The sequence below is a fragment of the Athene noctua genome, chromosome Z (genome assembly GCF_965140245.1).
Source record: "Athene noctua chromosome Z, bAthNoc1.hap1.1, whole genome shotgun sequence".
NCBI lineage: Eukaryota > Metazoa > Chordata > Aves > Strigiformes > Strigidae > Athene > Athene noctua.
In genome coordinates this window covers 40,044,093-40,058,279 of record NC_134077.1, presented here as the reverse complement: position 1 = coordinate 40,058,279, position 14,187 = coordinate 40,044,093, and positions in this window count along the sequence as shown.

The window sequence follows — 14,187 nt, the reverse complement described above, 5'->3', positions numbered from 1 at the left end:
TGGGTGCTGTGGATGCCCCTGTGCCAACAGTTTGCAGTCTTTTTAACTGATCATTTAAGCAGAATGTACGGGTAATGCTTGCTACTGCAATAGGACAAAATACACTATCTCTGTTCTTAATCACACTACAGTTGCCAACTCTTTTAAGAGAAAATGCTAACAGTAATTGCAACTCCAAAATGAAATATATAGGCTTACTAGTCACTGGTGAAAGATGTAGCTTAGACAGAATGTAGTTATCAATAAGGATGAAATGCTGTAAGAATGTGTGTATTCAACTTCCTTTGTTTAGTAATATTAAGAATTAAGAACTCAAGTGTTTAACCTTGGTTTTCCCCCCTGAGTGGTAGCCAGGCTCTGGGTGGAACCCAAGAGGAGGATGACATCAGATGTTCCCGCTCAAAGAAAATTGCCTGTTACTTTGGCCTGTTGCTTTGGAGGCTGGACCTGCTTGCAGCGACTTTGGATGTCTCACCTATGGATGGACGCAACGTGTAGGATTTCCAGCTTGCAAGGAAAGGTATTCCAAATCCTTGCTGCAACCAGGGTTCCCCAGCAACTGCAGATCATTCTGAATCAATCCATAAGAGCATACAACAGTTAAAAGATAGTGTTAAGCGTTTGAAAGAGGACAAGACCTTAGATTGGCTAACAAGGATGTTTAAAACTGTCTGAATGGTTAATATCTTTGGTCAAAACTGTGGGGTTAGTGATCTTGCTAATTGTGACTGTGCTTTTAATGTTGCCTTGTCTTGTCAGTCTTCTGCAAAGGGCCCTGCAGAGAACTGCTCATGCAATATTTTTAGCACAAATACAAAAAGGGGCAATTGTTGGGGGAGGCAGCAGGTCTGCCACCAACTAGATTGAAACTTGAAAAAGTTTCGCCTTGATAAGATTCCAGTGTACCCTTGAAAAGGAGGAATGTCTGATGAATAAACAACATAAGAGGAACAATGAGCAAGGAAGCAGGATGTAAGAGCTGCAGTCTCACACCTATTGAGGAGCAGATTAGAAGAGTAAAGATTAACCGATAGCAATGCTAATGTTAAGACAACTATGTAACCAATCAGATGAACACAGGGTTTTGTAAAGCAGATATAAAAGAAGGGTTTGAAAAATAAAGATTATTAGACATTTTAAATGCAACATTCGTTTGTCATGTCCGTCTCCACTGCAACAGTGTACCAGGATGATTGCAGAATGTCACCACCTGTTTCTAATTCTATTTCAAGCAATAAATTAGATAACAATGTTATAATCAGACGAAGCCAATTTTCATAAAAATTTATTTTTATTTGGGTTCAATCAATTTAGGGTGAGAAAGAATAGGCAAAGCAGTGCTGGGTGCACGGAGAGCCACAACTCTGCCACACACACACCGAATTCCAAAAAACCCGCGTTCTTATACTCTTGTGTCATGGTCTTTAACCAGTTTTTCTCGTCAGATGATTGTCCTGCTCTTTTTCATTGGATCATTTGGGTTGCTGGGGTGCATGTCCTCCTCCTATTGGATCTTTTGAAAGTCTCGAAGCCTTGGTCTCTTGGCGCGCTTTTCTCCTATTGGATCTTTTAAAAGCCTCATGATCTCATCCTTTTGGCGGGCTTCTCTTCAAACAGCAGTTACATGTCAGCTCTAGGTGGGGTTTTTGAGGCATAGTTACATTGTTCCCATCTAATGTTAGGTGGGGTTTCAGAGACACGGTTACATTGTTCCAATCTGAATGGCCCATTTTACATTTAATTGTCTAACATTTACAGGTCGTTCAAGTGTACCATACCCGCCTTGCCCAGCCCAGCAGATTAGTTACAATAGTTTTATTACAACACCCGCCCTGTTTAACTTAGCAAATTAGTTACAATAATTTATTACAATCCCCCCCCCCCCCTTGTTTGTTTGTTTTGTTTTTTTTTTTTGTACCCTAATTTGCTAGTTAAGCTTTAAAATAGCTCCTCTCGTAGCCTCTAAAAGGGTGGTATCTTCTCGTTCAGTCTCTAGTCGGTGTTCTTCTTGTTGGGCTAAACCAGTGTACTGTTGCCTTAACATCATGAGTTGGACAGCTTCAATCATATTCTTAACAAGGTTAATTATTTTGTTCAGGATACAAGGTCCAAAAGTGAGAATTAATAACAGAATAATCAGGGGTCCAATTGAGGTTGTTATTAGAGTGGTCATCCAAGGGGATTGATTAAACCATGATTCAAACCAGTTTTGTTGAGTTTCCCTTTCCTTTTTTCTTTTTATGATCCCTCACGCAGTTTGGTCATGGATTCTTGGACTACCCCAGAGTGGTCTGCATAAAAGCAGCACTCTTCCCCTAGAGCTAAAAAAAGCCCTCCTTGCTGTAAAAATAATGTCTAACCCCCTTCTATTCTGTAGCACCACCTCCGAAAGGGAAGTAAGGGATTTTTCTAGTAATGATATTGATTTTTCAATTCTTTCCAAATCTTCATCAACTGCAGTTCTTAAGGATGATAATCCTTTATGTTGTTGTACTAGAGAAGTAATTCCAGTTGCTGCCCCTGCAGTTCCTAGACCTATGAGGGTCACAATTGTTAGGGCTGTGAGTGGTTCCCTTTTCCTTATCCTGAGGTTATTATTATTCCAATATTCAAAAACAGTTTCTTTCGGATGATATAAGATCCGAGGCATGACTGCTATTTGTATGCAAAACTCTTTGCTTCCATTAAACATAGTTAGGGACAAACAGGGAGTTAGTCCTGCCCCTGAGCAGATCCACCATTCCCCTTTTTTCGGTATGGCCCATTTATTTCCAGCCTTGTTTATTTGTCGTTTTTTATTTCCACACAAATTCTTTTGGTTTCTAGGCACTTTTCCTATACATGTGCATTGTCCTCTAACTCGTTGCATAGTAAGCCCAATCTTCTTTTTGTTCCATTTACATTGCTCTGGGCTAGCTTCATTACTTAGGCGGTATGTAGCCTTAAGTCCTATCCCTTCATATAAAGGTGGTCTTACATCGTAGCACAGCCAACATCCGAAAGTAACATTAGGATTGGTACTGTTAAGGGCTTGGTATGCAGTCTGTAGTAGTAGCCATAAGGGGTTAGATCCTATGGGTCTCAAAGCAGTAATATTTTTCTGGGTATTTGTAGTGTTATTTCCAGTTTTATCTGTTACTGTCTTATTCTGACCAATTTCATTTGTTATTACCTTGTTTGGGCCTATGGATTTAGGTTTAGGTGTCAGTAGGACCGGTCTTTTTTGGATCAGGATTAATCCTCCCCTATCAGTTCCAGGTTCCCTCAACATTACGCCCAAAGTTCTTCCTACAGCCCATCCTGGTTCTTCAGGTTTCTGTACTGTCAGGGTTAAACTTTTACAATTTCCACTGTTGAGTATCCCCCCATAATAGTCATAGGTTGGAGTTTTACAATGTTCAGGACTCCACCTGACTTTTAGATATTTGTCCTTCTCTGATACATCCCAAGCAGTGGCTATAGTTTCACAACCCCAATAGGCACAATAAAGGTAACCTGGTGAGTTGCAATACCTTCTTCCTGGGTTTGAACTTGGACACCAATAAGTGGCCTTTAGGTTAGTTGTGCCCCAGTCCCATTGGTGTTCAGAGTTACAATGAGACCCCAAAGTAGGGTTCAATAAATCACAATTTGTGACATTGAATGTGGGAGTTCCGGAAGTAATTACTTTTTGAATGATAGTTGAATCCTTGTAACGAGCTAAAATCCATTCAAAAGGTTGGTGTACCCAATAATTTGTTACACTTTTAATATGAATTATGTATAACAATATTAGAATACCACTCATATTTCTGTGCATTGTCTTCAGTTGTAGGCTTACTAGTGGATGTATTTTATCCAGATGTTATCTCCACTGTTACACCCCTCTGTCTCCTTCGTCTACTCCTTTGCTTGGAGCAACGAGGTATGAATTCTTCTCAACAGCAGTGGTGTTCTTCAGGAGTTAATATATATTTATTTTTTTTTTATTTTATTTTATTTTATTTTATTTTATTTTATTTTATTTTATTTTATTTTATTTTATTTTATGTTATTGTTTTTTTTTCAGTCGTAAGCCTAATTAACTGAAGACACACAGCCTATTCTGAGGTTTATTCCGTATTTATGACTGTTAATCAAATTTAAAAATCTAAAATGCATTGATATTTCCATCTATTTTGTTGTTGTGCCCGCTTCCAAGCAAATCTTGTGGCACATTGTCTTAAGACTTTATACCAGTCTGTTTCATATATTTCCCAGGTTGTAGGTATTAGCAACTCCCATCCACAAAACAGAGTACAGATTTCTATTTGAGCAAACTCTTCCCTATTAACTGTTATATTATTTATACTATCCCGGCATTGAATACAATAAAGATGCCTTCTAAGCGAAACACAAGACCATTTCTTATTACAATTTGAACATTGACAAGTAACCCAGCATGAGCACCCAGAAGTAGGATGTTTTATGCATGGCATTTCCAATATATCTTCTGTTGCGGGTAGTTCAGGTATATCAGTTTCGGTTTCACAACAGAAAGGATAAACCTGTGGAGTTCCTTTTAACTTACATAACCCCGTTCCCCCAGTTTGGTAAGGTATCCTTTCTCTTCTCCAAGGTGCAAAATATACTTTTTGTAAAGTATCCCCAGGGGCTATCTGGAGCCACTGGTATAGACTATTTCTTACTTCCCTTCTAGAGTGGGTCATTCAGTTTTCTTCTGGTCTTTCCTTATAGTCATTTGGAGACTTCCTGGTTTAGACACCGCCATCCATTCTGCTGAAGGCTGCTTCACTGGTCCTTTAACTCGAGTGGCGTGAGTCCAACCTCTTTCAGCTGTCCGTACCGCAGTCTCTGTAGTTAGAAGAACAAGAAATGTTCCCTCCCATCGAGGGGATAAATTATCTTCTTTCCAGCTTTTTATTAAAACTTTATCTCCTGGTTTTATTTGGTGAATTGGGAGTCCTAAAGGTGGGGTTTGAGCTCTTATTCCAATTTCTCTTAGTTCTTTTAATCTTTTCCCAATGGCAATTATATATTTTTTAATATTATAATCTTCAATTACATTATTCTCCAGGGGCATTCCCTGAAAATAAGGCATACGATATAGCATTTCATAAGGGGATAATCCAGTCTCGCTATATGGTTTGGTTCTTATATTTAAAAGTGCCAATGGTAAACATTTTGCCCAAGGCATTTGCGTCTCAACCATTAATTTGGCCAGTTGTTGTTTTATTGTTTGATTCATTCTTTCTACTTTTCCTGAACTCTGTGGATGCCATGGGGTATGGTATTCCCACAGAATACCTAATGATTGACTTAATAATTTTATTATTTTAGAAGTAAAATGTGTGCCTTGATCAGAATCAATATATTGTATTATTCCATATCTAGGAATTAAATGTTCTAATAATGTTTTTACTACTGTCTGAGCTGTGGTTCGTGTTGTAGGATAAGCTTCTACCCACTGTGTTAAATGATCCACTATTACCAGTAAATATCTTGTTCTTCCTACTTTAGGTAATTCTGTAAAATCAATTTGTACCCTTTCAAAAGGCCTATAAGCTGTTTTTCTTCCCCCCATTGCCACTTGTCGGAATACCTTTTTATTTATTTTTTGACAAGTTAAGCAGCCTTGCGTAATTTGTTTTGCTATTTCAATAATTCCAATACAACTGAATTGTTTAAGAAAATGATCACTTAACGCTTTAGTGCCCCAATGTGTCTGTGTATGTAAGCGTTCTATTATTTGCCTGGTATAAGCTTTTGGTAACATTTCCCGTCCATCAGGTAGTATCCATTTTCCTTGTTCCAATTTAGCCCCTACTTTTTCCAGCTTTGATTGTTCCTCAGGAGTGAACTTCTTTTCTCCCTCCTCCTGTTCATTTTCACTACTGTTCTTCTGTACTGCATTGATCTTGATTACCTGAGCCTTCAGGGCTGCTTCCTGAGCCTCCTTATCTGCTAAATTATTTCCCCTAGTTTGAGAATCCAATCCTTTTTGATGTCCCTTCACATGTACCACTGCTATTTCTTTTGGTTCTCTTAATGCCTTTAAAACTTTTACCACTAACTCCTGGTGTGTAAGACCTTTTCCCTGGGTGTTAATTAAATCCCTTTCTTCCCAAATTTTTCCAAAGGTGTGAACTACCCCATATGCATATTTGGAATCTGTGAACACAGTCCCGCTTTTTCCTTTTAGCAGCTCCAAAGCTCTGCATAAGGCATACAGTTCACAAGCCTGAGCTGACCACGATGGGCTTAGAGGTCCTGATTCCATAAGCTCCAAGTTTTTATTAATTATTGCATATCCTGATTTTCTTTTACCTTCTATTACTCTGGAAGAGCCATCTATAAACAGTATTTCTCCTTTTTCTAATTCAATGTCACTTAAGTCTGGTCTGATTTTTGTTTGGGTTTCAATTACTTCCAAACAATTATGTTGCAATGTTTTTGATGGTTCTCCAAATAAAAATTGAGCTGGACTTTAGGCAGAGGTCACTCTTAATTCCAAATCAGGGGAGTCAATCAGTATCGTTTCATATTTTAAAATTCGGCTGTCTGTTAGCCATTTTTCCGCTTTTTGCTGTAACACACCTCTGACATTATGTGGAGTATATACTTTTAAAGGAGCGCTAAAGGTGATTTTCCTGACTTCTTCTACTAATAATGCTGTGGCAACTAAAGCTTGGAGACAAGCAGGCCATCCTCTGCTTACTGGATCAAGAAGCTTAGAATAATATCCTACAGGTTTCTTGACTCCTGCCCAGTCCTGAGTAAGAACTCCATATGCTGTCTGATTTGATGTGTTCACGAAAAGATAAAAAGGTTGCTCCATATCCGGTAAACTTAATACAGGCGCTTGTATTAAGGCTTTTTTTATTTCCTCAAATTTCTGATCATCCTCCATAAACCATTTAAGTTGGTTATTGGTTAGTTTTTCATATAAAAATTTCACTTTTTCACTGTAACATTCAATCCAGGGTCTGCAGTACCCTAGCAGTCCTAATACTTGCCGAATTTCTTTTTTTGTTTGTGGGGGCCTTAAGGATAAGATCCCAGACACCCTGTCAGGGTCCAACTTTTTTTTTCCTTCACTCAGCCAGTGTCCTAAGTATTTCACCTCTTGTTGTACAAATTGTAATTTTGTTCGGGACACTTTTAATCCCTTTCCTCCCAGGAAATTGAGCAATTTAGTAGTGGTTTTTCTGGCTTCCTCTTCAGTTTCTGCAGCTACTAATAAATCATCCACATACTGTAGTAACTTCACCTCTTCAGGAAGCACAAAATCTTGTAATATTTTTTCCAGAGTCTGACCAAATTAATTTGGTGACTCTGTAAATCCTTGTGGTAATACTGTCCACCTTAATTGCTGTTTTCGTCTTGTCTCAGGGTCTTCCCATTCAAAAGCAAAGTAATCTCTAGACCCTTCATCCAGAGGACAAGCCCAAAAAGCATCCTTTAAATCTATTACACTATACCAGGTATACTTAGGGGAAATATAGCTTAATAAAGTATACGGATTTGCTACCACAGGGAATTTAGTAATAGTTCGCTGGTTTACAGCTCTCAAATCCTGTACGATTCTATATGATCCATCCTGTTTCTTTACAGGGAGGATGGGTGTGTTGTGAGGTGACATGCATGGCTCCAATATTCCCTTCTTCAAAAGCCCATCAACTACTGGTTTTAATCCTTTTGGACCCTCCATTGGTATAGGGTATTGTTTTATTCTAATTGGATGGTGTGGGTCTATTATTTGGATACTTACGGGAGCCATTTCTATTTTTCCAGAGTCCCCTTCTTTATACCACACTGAGGGATCAATAACTTCTTCATCTTCTTGTGTTAGATTATATAATTTAATTTGAAATTTATCCCCCTGGCTCTGGATGCTTAAATTAAGTTTTAGAATTAGATCTCTTCCCAATAAATTATATTCTGCTTCAGGGAGCAAAAGTAAATCATTAAGACAAATTTTTTCTTCAGCTTCTATCTCTACATCTTTCAAATTAGGTACCTGAAAGGGTTCCCATTTTGCTCCTATTACTGATATATAATTTTTCCCTTTTTCTATTCCTTTTGGTAATTTTTGAATGGTTGATTTTTCAGCTCCTGTATCAACTAGAAATAAAACTTCTTCTCTGTGGGGACCAACTAATAATTTTATCAAGGGCTCTGTTGATGTTAAAGTCCCCAAAAGACATAGCCCCTGACACCCCTATTCTTCTTGAAACATTCTCTCATCTTGTTCTCGTTTTTGACAGTTTCTTTTAACATGTCCCTTCTTATTGCAATAGTAACAAATAGGGGCAGCAGACCTTTCTCGGTGAGGTCTTTCCCGGGTTGGCCGCTCTGATTTCTTCTCCTTCTTCTCCCCGGAAGGAGTCTGATTTTTCTGGCTTTCTCTTACGGCCGCTACAAAAATCTTTGCCTTTGTTTTCTGTTTTTCTTCATCTCTTCTAACATAAACTTTTTGATCTTCTCTAAGTAATTCTTCCAATACCCTTTCTTGCCAATTTTTAATTTTTCTAATTTCTTTCTTATATCTTCCAAAGATTTTGCCACAAATTGTGTTCTGAGGAGTGCTGTTCCCGCTACTGTATTCGGATCAATGCCAGAATACATATGTAGGCTTTTTCTTAACCTTTCCAACAATTCCGTTGGAGATTCATCTTTTCCCTGTTGTTCATTAAATGCTTTAATAATGTTTTGTCCTCGGGGAACTGCTTCCCTTATGCCTTGAATAATTATTATTCTTAGATCTCTCATATTTTGTCTCCCCTGGGGTTGTTGGTGATCCCAGTGGGGATCCACATTTGGCCATTTATGGTACCTTGGAGGTCCTGCCTGATATTGACTCTCCCAAATTCTCATTCCGGCTTGCCTGATCATTCCTCTTTCTTCGGCAGTAAATAAGATGCTTAAAATGGACTGTACTTCTTCCCAAGAGTAAGTATTGGGACCTAAAAATTGATCTAACCTCTCAGCTACTCCGAGAGGATCATCTAATAGAGTCCCCATTTCTTTTTTAAAATTTTGTACATCGGAGGCGTTTAACGGGACTGCCACAAATCCGATGCCTCCTTGATTGCTTCCGAGGGGCACCTCCCGTAAGGGATATAAAGAGGCTCCCTCAGTTACGGCAGTTTTACTTCTTGTACATGCAACCGGATGTAGAAGGGGAACCGCCGGGACTGTTAAAGCCACCGGAGCGGTTAAAGCCGCTGGGGCTGTTAAAGCCGCCGGGGCTGTGTAATTAAAGTATGGGGGCAGCAAGTTATCTAGTGGTTCCCATTCATCATCTTTCTCTGTCCCTTTCTTGTTCTTGTCCCCTTTTTCTTCAGATTTCTCATTGTTTTTTAGTTTAAATATTGAAGCTGGATAGGGACGTGAAGTCCTGATCCACAATTTTGCGTAATCACTTTCTTCTTGACTAAAAGGTCTTTTTGAGTAAACATATGTACTTAAAGCCTGGCAAATCCAGTCTTCTAAAGATCCAAAAGTAGGCCAGAAGACAGGTGGTTTTAAAGGTTTCTTCGGCCATTCAACCATACAATATTGGACTAATTTTAATTTACTTTTTCCTTTTGTAGGACCATTTTCATTCCAATTTCTACTCATTATGCCTAATGGGCTATCTGGTGGTATATCTGGTAATTTACTAATTTTTTTCTGGTCCCGGTTTTTTGATTCTCTTTGACCCATCTAGGGGTTTTACTGTGGCAGTTTCTCTCACCCATTGTAGGGGGTTAGATCCAGGGAGCTGAATATCTTACCCACCCACGTACCTCCTGGGAATTTTCTACGGCAATTCCTCTCACCTTGGGAATTTTCTACGGCAATTCCTCTCGCCCTTGGTTATGGGTGAGAGTGTCCTGCGGGGGGGCTGAACCCTTTACCCACCCGCGTACCCCTAGAACCCGTGCTCCCACCCACGAGTCCTATAGGATCCGCTTCGGTCCTTCACCGGCCAAATCCCTCGCGGGAGTTTGGAACTGCGGTTAGAAGACCTCCACACTCGATTCGGAACTCAAATCCTGGCTCCAAAACTACTTTCGTTTCCAGAATGAGGTTCCGTCTCAATCACACTCTCACACACAAGCAACCGAATCCCACCCAACCGAACGGTATCCCTTACACTCACGACTCCGTCGTCTGCGTTCGGATCTTCGTGCACCAGAATTACGGGTATTTAATACTGCAGTCTTTCCTTTGGAGCTCCGATTCTTTTCACTATTGCTTCTCTTTTTTGTCCGTTGATCTCCGGAGACTGACCCAGACTGTTGCCTTCGAGCCACAACCTGTGGGGCGCCCCTCGAGAAGGCACAGTCCAGGAAAGCACACTGAGATCACGTCAGGGTCACCAAATTGTTATAATCAGATGAAGCCAATTTTAATAAAAATTTATTTTTATTTGGGTTCAATCAATTTAGGGTGAGAAACAATAGGCAAAGCAGTGCTGGGTGCACGGAGAGCCACAACTCTGCCACACGCACACCGAATTCCAAAAAACCCGCGTTCTTATACTCTTGTGTCATGGTCTTTAACCAGTTTTTCTTGTCAGATGATTGTCCTGCTCTTTTTCATTGGATCATTTGGGTTGCTGGGGTGCATGTCCTCCTCCTATTGGATCTTTTGAAAGTCTCGAAGCCTTGGTCTCTTGGCGTGCTTTTCTCCTATTGGATCTTTTAAAAGCCTCATGATCTCATCCTTTTGGCGGGCTTTTCTTCAAACAGCAGTTACATGTCAGCTCTAGGTGGGGTTTTTGAGGCATAGTTACATTGTTCCCATCTAATGTTAGGTGGGGTTTCAGAGACACGGTTACATTGTTCCAATCTGAATGGCCCATTTTACATTTAATTGTCTAACATTTACAGGTCGTTCAAGTGTACCATACCCGCCTTGCCCAGCCCAGCAGATTAGTTACAATAGTTTTATTACAACACCGGCCCTGCTTAACTTAGCAAATTAGTTACAATAATTTATTACAACAATTACTAACAGGCAGGTACACTTAAAAAAAAAAAAAAAGACTGTCAAATCAATTTCCACATGCAGGTCCAAAGCTATGTCACATTTCATTGCAGAACTATCTTATAGCTCTCTCAAAACAGATTTTTGCTTACAAACTTGAAGTTTATTTATACCTTACTTGAATAGTAAACAAATTTATGCATTCAAATGATTAAAAAACCCCAAAAGAAATATACAAAACTTCAGTAATTGTCTTTTGTTCAAAATAAAGAACCCTAAGTGCTGTACTTTGATTTCTGAAAATTCAAAGACTATCTTACCTTGCTGAAATAAGAACACTTGCTTCTCATTTTAGAAAAAACTTCAAAAAACAACCTTCCCTGGTCATACACCACTAGAACCCTCAGTTCTAAGAAGGACAGTTTTGCAAATACAGACAATAAAAAAATAGAATTTTAAGTCATGTCATAGTCTTCACTGACCAAAACAATCCTCCCTTTTTACCCTCACACTTTGCAGCTGATGTACCATTTGCCATGCATTTGTCATCACATTCCCCTGAGCAAGTATCACTGTTACATCTTACAGCACTGTTACATCTTACACAGTCCATGCATCACTGACATTTCTTTAGGACAGTTTAACATCAACGACTAACATTCTAAAAAATATTTCTCCTTGACTTTTGAATATAACACTTTCTGCAATCATAAGCCACTGTGCTGGAAGGCAGTTGTTTGGACTTTTCAGGAAGAAATATAGCTCAAGGGAATTCATAGGGAAGAAGAAGCCTCATATATAATGGGGGTGCAGGGACCTCAATCAGTCAAACTCTGTCAAACTTATAAACCATGGGAAAAGTTATCAAGAAAATTTACTAACATGCTTTCTTCAGCACCTCCAGCAAAACTGTTGTTAAAAGTATCTGAAACAATATTCCCATGAAAAACACTGTGATTTTTCAAGGGGAAGACATACAGATGACACTTAAATGGCACACATGCTATTTCAATGTTTCACCCTTTCTAAATTGTCTCATTGTTTGTGTGACACAAGACCTTGAACTTGTTTTCCCAACAAAGCAAACAGCTAAACTTAATAGTTCATTAACTAATCACTGTTGAAATTATCTGTATGTGATTTTACATGACCTGATATGATTGACAAAATGAAAAGCTTAAGGCTCTGGGACATCAAAATAAGTCTGCATAAGTATTATTGTCACCGAAATCCGGGATAAAATAACTTATTGACACCAATTTGATGCAGATAAGCAGACACTTCTTTATTGACGGCCGGACGTGTAGGGGAGTGCTCTCACCAACAACACGTGCCAGGCACCAGAATCATACACCTTATATAGAACTTACTCATATATATTCATTAAGTCTTCATAAATAAGCATGCAACTTCCAAGAAATCATTAACATATTCTCCTCCTACTTCCGATTCTGCGCAGTAGAGGTTAGAAATGTCTAGAATGGGTCTGGGGTGTAATGTGAGTAGGTGGTCCATGAGTCAGTGGTCGTGATCTCCCCCTGCCGGAATTACCTTTTGCTTAAGGACATAGTTTTCTTGGCAGGTACTTGCAAGCTGTTAAAGTTACTTCCCTCAGTTCCCATTAATCCTGGACCTTGACAACTGCTTGCATTCTTCTAGTCCTATATATGTATTATAAATCAGTTTACAAATCACCTTGTGTTTCGTTACCTAGGTTCTAACCGTTCTTACTAAACGATTATGACCAATCCCCTCAGCCTTGGTACGGAGCTGTACAGGGAATTTTAGAGTAGCAGTCGGTTGCTAGATTCAAAATACAATAAATGTAAAATGATTTTTACTAAAATATCCCTTAATTCTACACTTATATTAAAATCAAATACAATTTAATTTCAATTGACAATAAAATCAGTAACATTATGGTACAAGGCTTCACTGCTACTCTGGCATTTTATCCATTTCCTTCTACACTGTGACCAACGAAAAAGAGCTCACTGCCAGTGTGGATTTCCTCTTCTTCTATATGCAGATTTGACCCCTGAAAGCCATGCTGTACTTTACTGTTCACAAAGAAGGAGCCAAAGAACATAATCTAATAATGGACACTAACTATTAAAGGATTATTTTACCATTTACATGACAAGCGTAATAAACATTATGGCAGATTCACTCTGTACAAAGCATTAATCTAAGTCAGGGTCCTGTCTCCGAGGTTCATGAACGTCCACCTACTAACTTCTTAAAGTAATTAACTACTCCACCACCTTTGGCTGTGGTTCTGCTGATCTTTCCACCACTTGACCTCAATGAAGTAAAAACTGACGTCTAAGTCTTCAGACCCTAATTATTTTTCAAACCCTTCTTTTGCTTATCTTTCCTAAACCATTTTGCAAAACGTTTAATATAGGAAAAGCTTAGCAGATCACAAATCTGGCACCTCATCACCACATCCTTAACTTCTGGCCATTACAACTGAGAAAATGAATGTCCCATACTAGCTTGACCTTCGAAAGTTATCTTCAAGCTTTGAAAGCCACAATACCGCCCAACAGGCAGAAGGCAGAGCAGGTTGCTGTGGATGCCACTGAGGCACGGAAACAAACTCTACAACTCAGAAAGAGTTATAAAGCAGGCATATTTATTCTGGCCGGGGTGTGCAAGGGGATTTCTCCACAAAGCTTGCACACTGTCTCTGGCAAGTAGCCAGATATTTATTACAACAAAACATACATATTCATTTGGAAGGGCTGGGTTATTACAATTAGTTCGGGGAATAGGTGTGATTGTTAGAATTATTCAAGGAGAGAAGTATGTGGTCCTTTTCACAGTGTCCTGCTGTTAAGCAAAGTCCAGATGTCTCCTTCCTCTTCATGAATTTTTCAACTTTGCTTCCTGTGCATGCTCTCTGGCCCTTTGGTTCCTTTCCAGGTTGTACAGTCAGCCTTTTACCTGTTTGTTTTGTTAATTGGAACTTTTGTGTCTGTTAAGATGTCCCAGAAAGTAAGTCCTTTAGCTGGTGTGTCTCCCCCTTTACCTCAAAGACAGGGATTAGTTTACTATCTATCCTGTTTTCTGTAAGAATGTTATCTACTTAACATTGCCTGAGGGCTAGCATTTTTTAAGGGGCCCCACAACTTTGTCGATTTTTTTTTTTTTCTTTGCTTTCCTCAGATCACCACCGTCTGCAGCCACCCCACCCCACACACCCAGCCAACTCACGCAGCCCTTGTC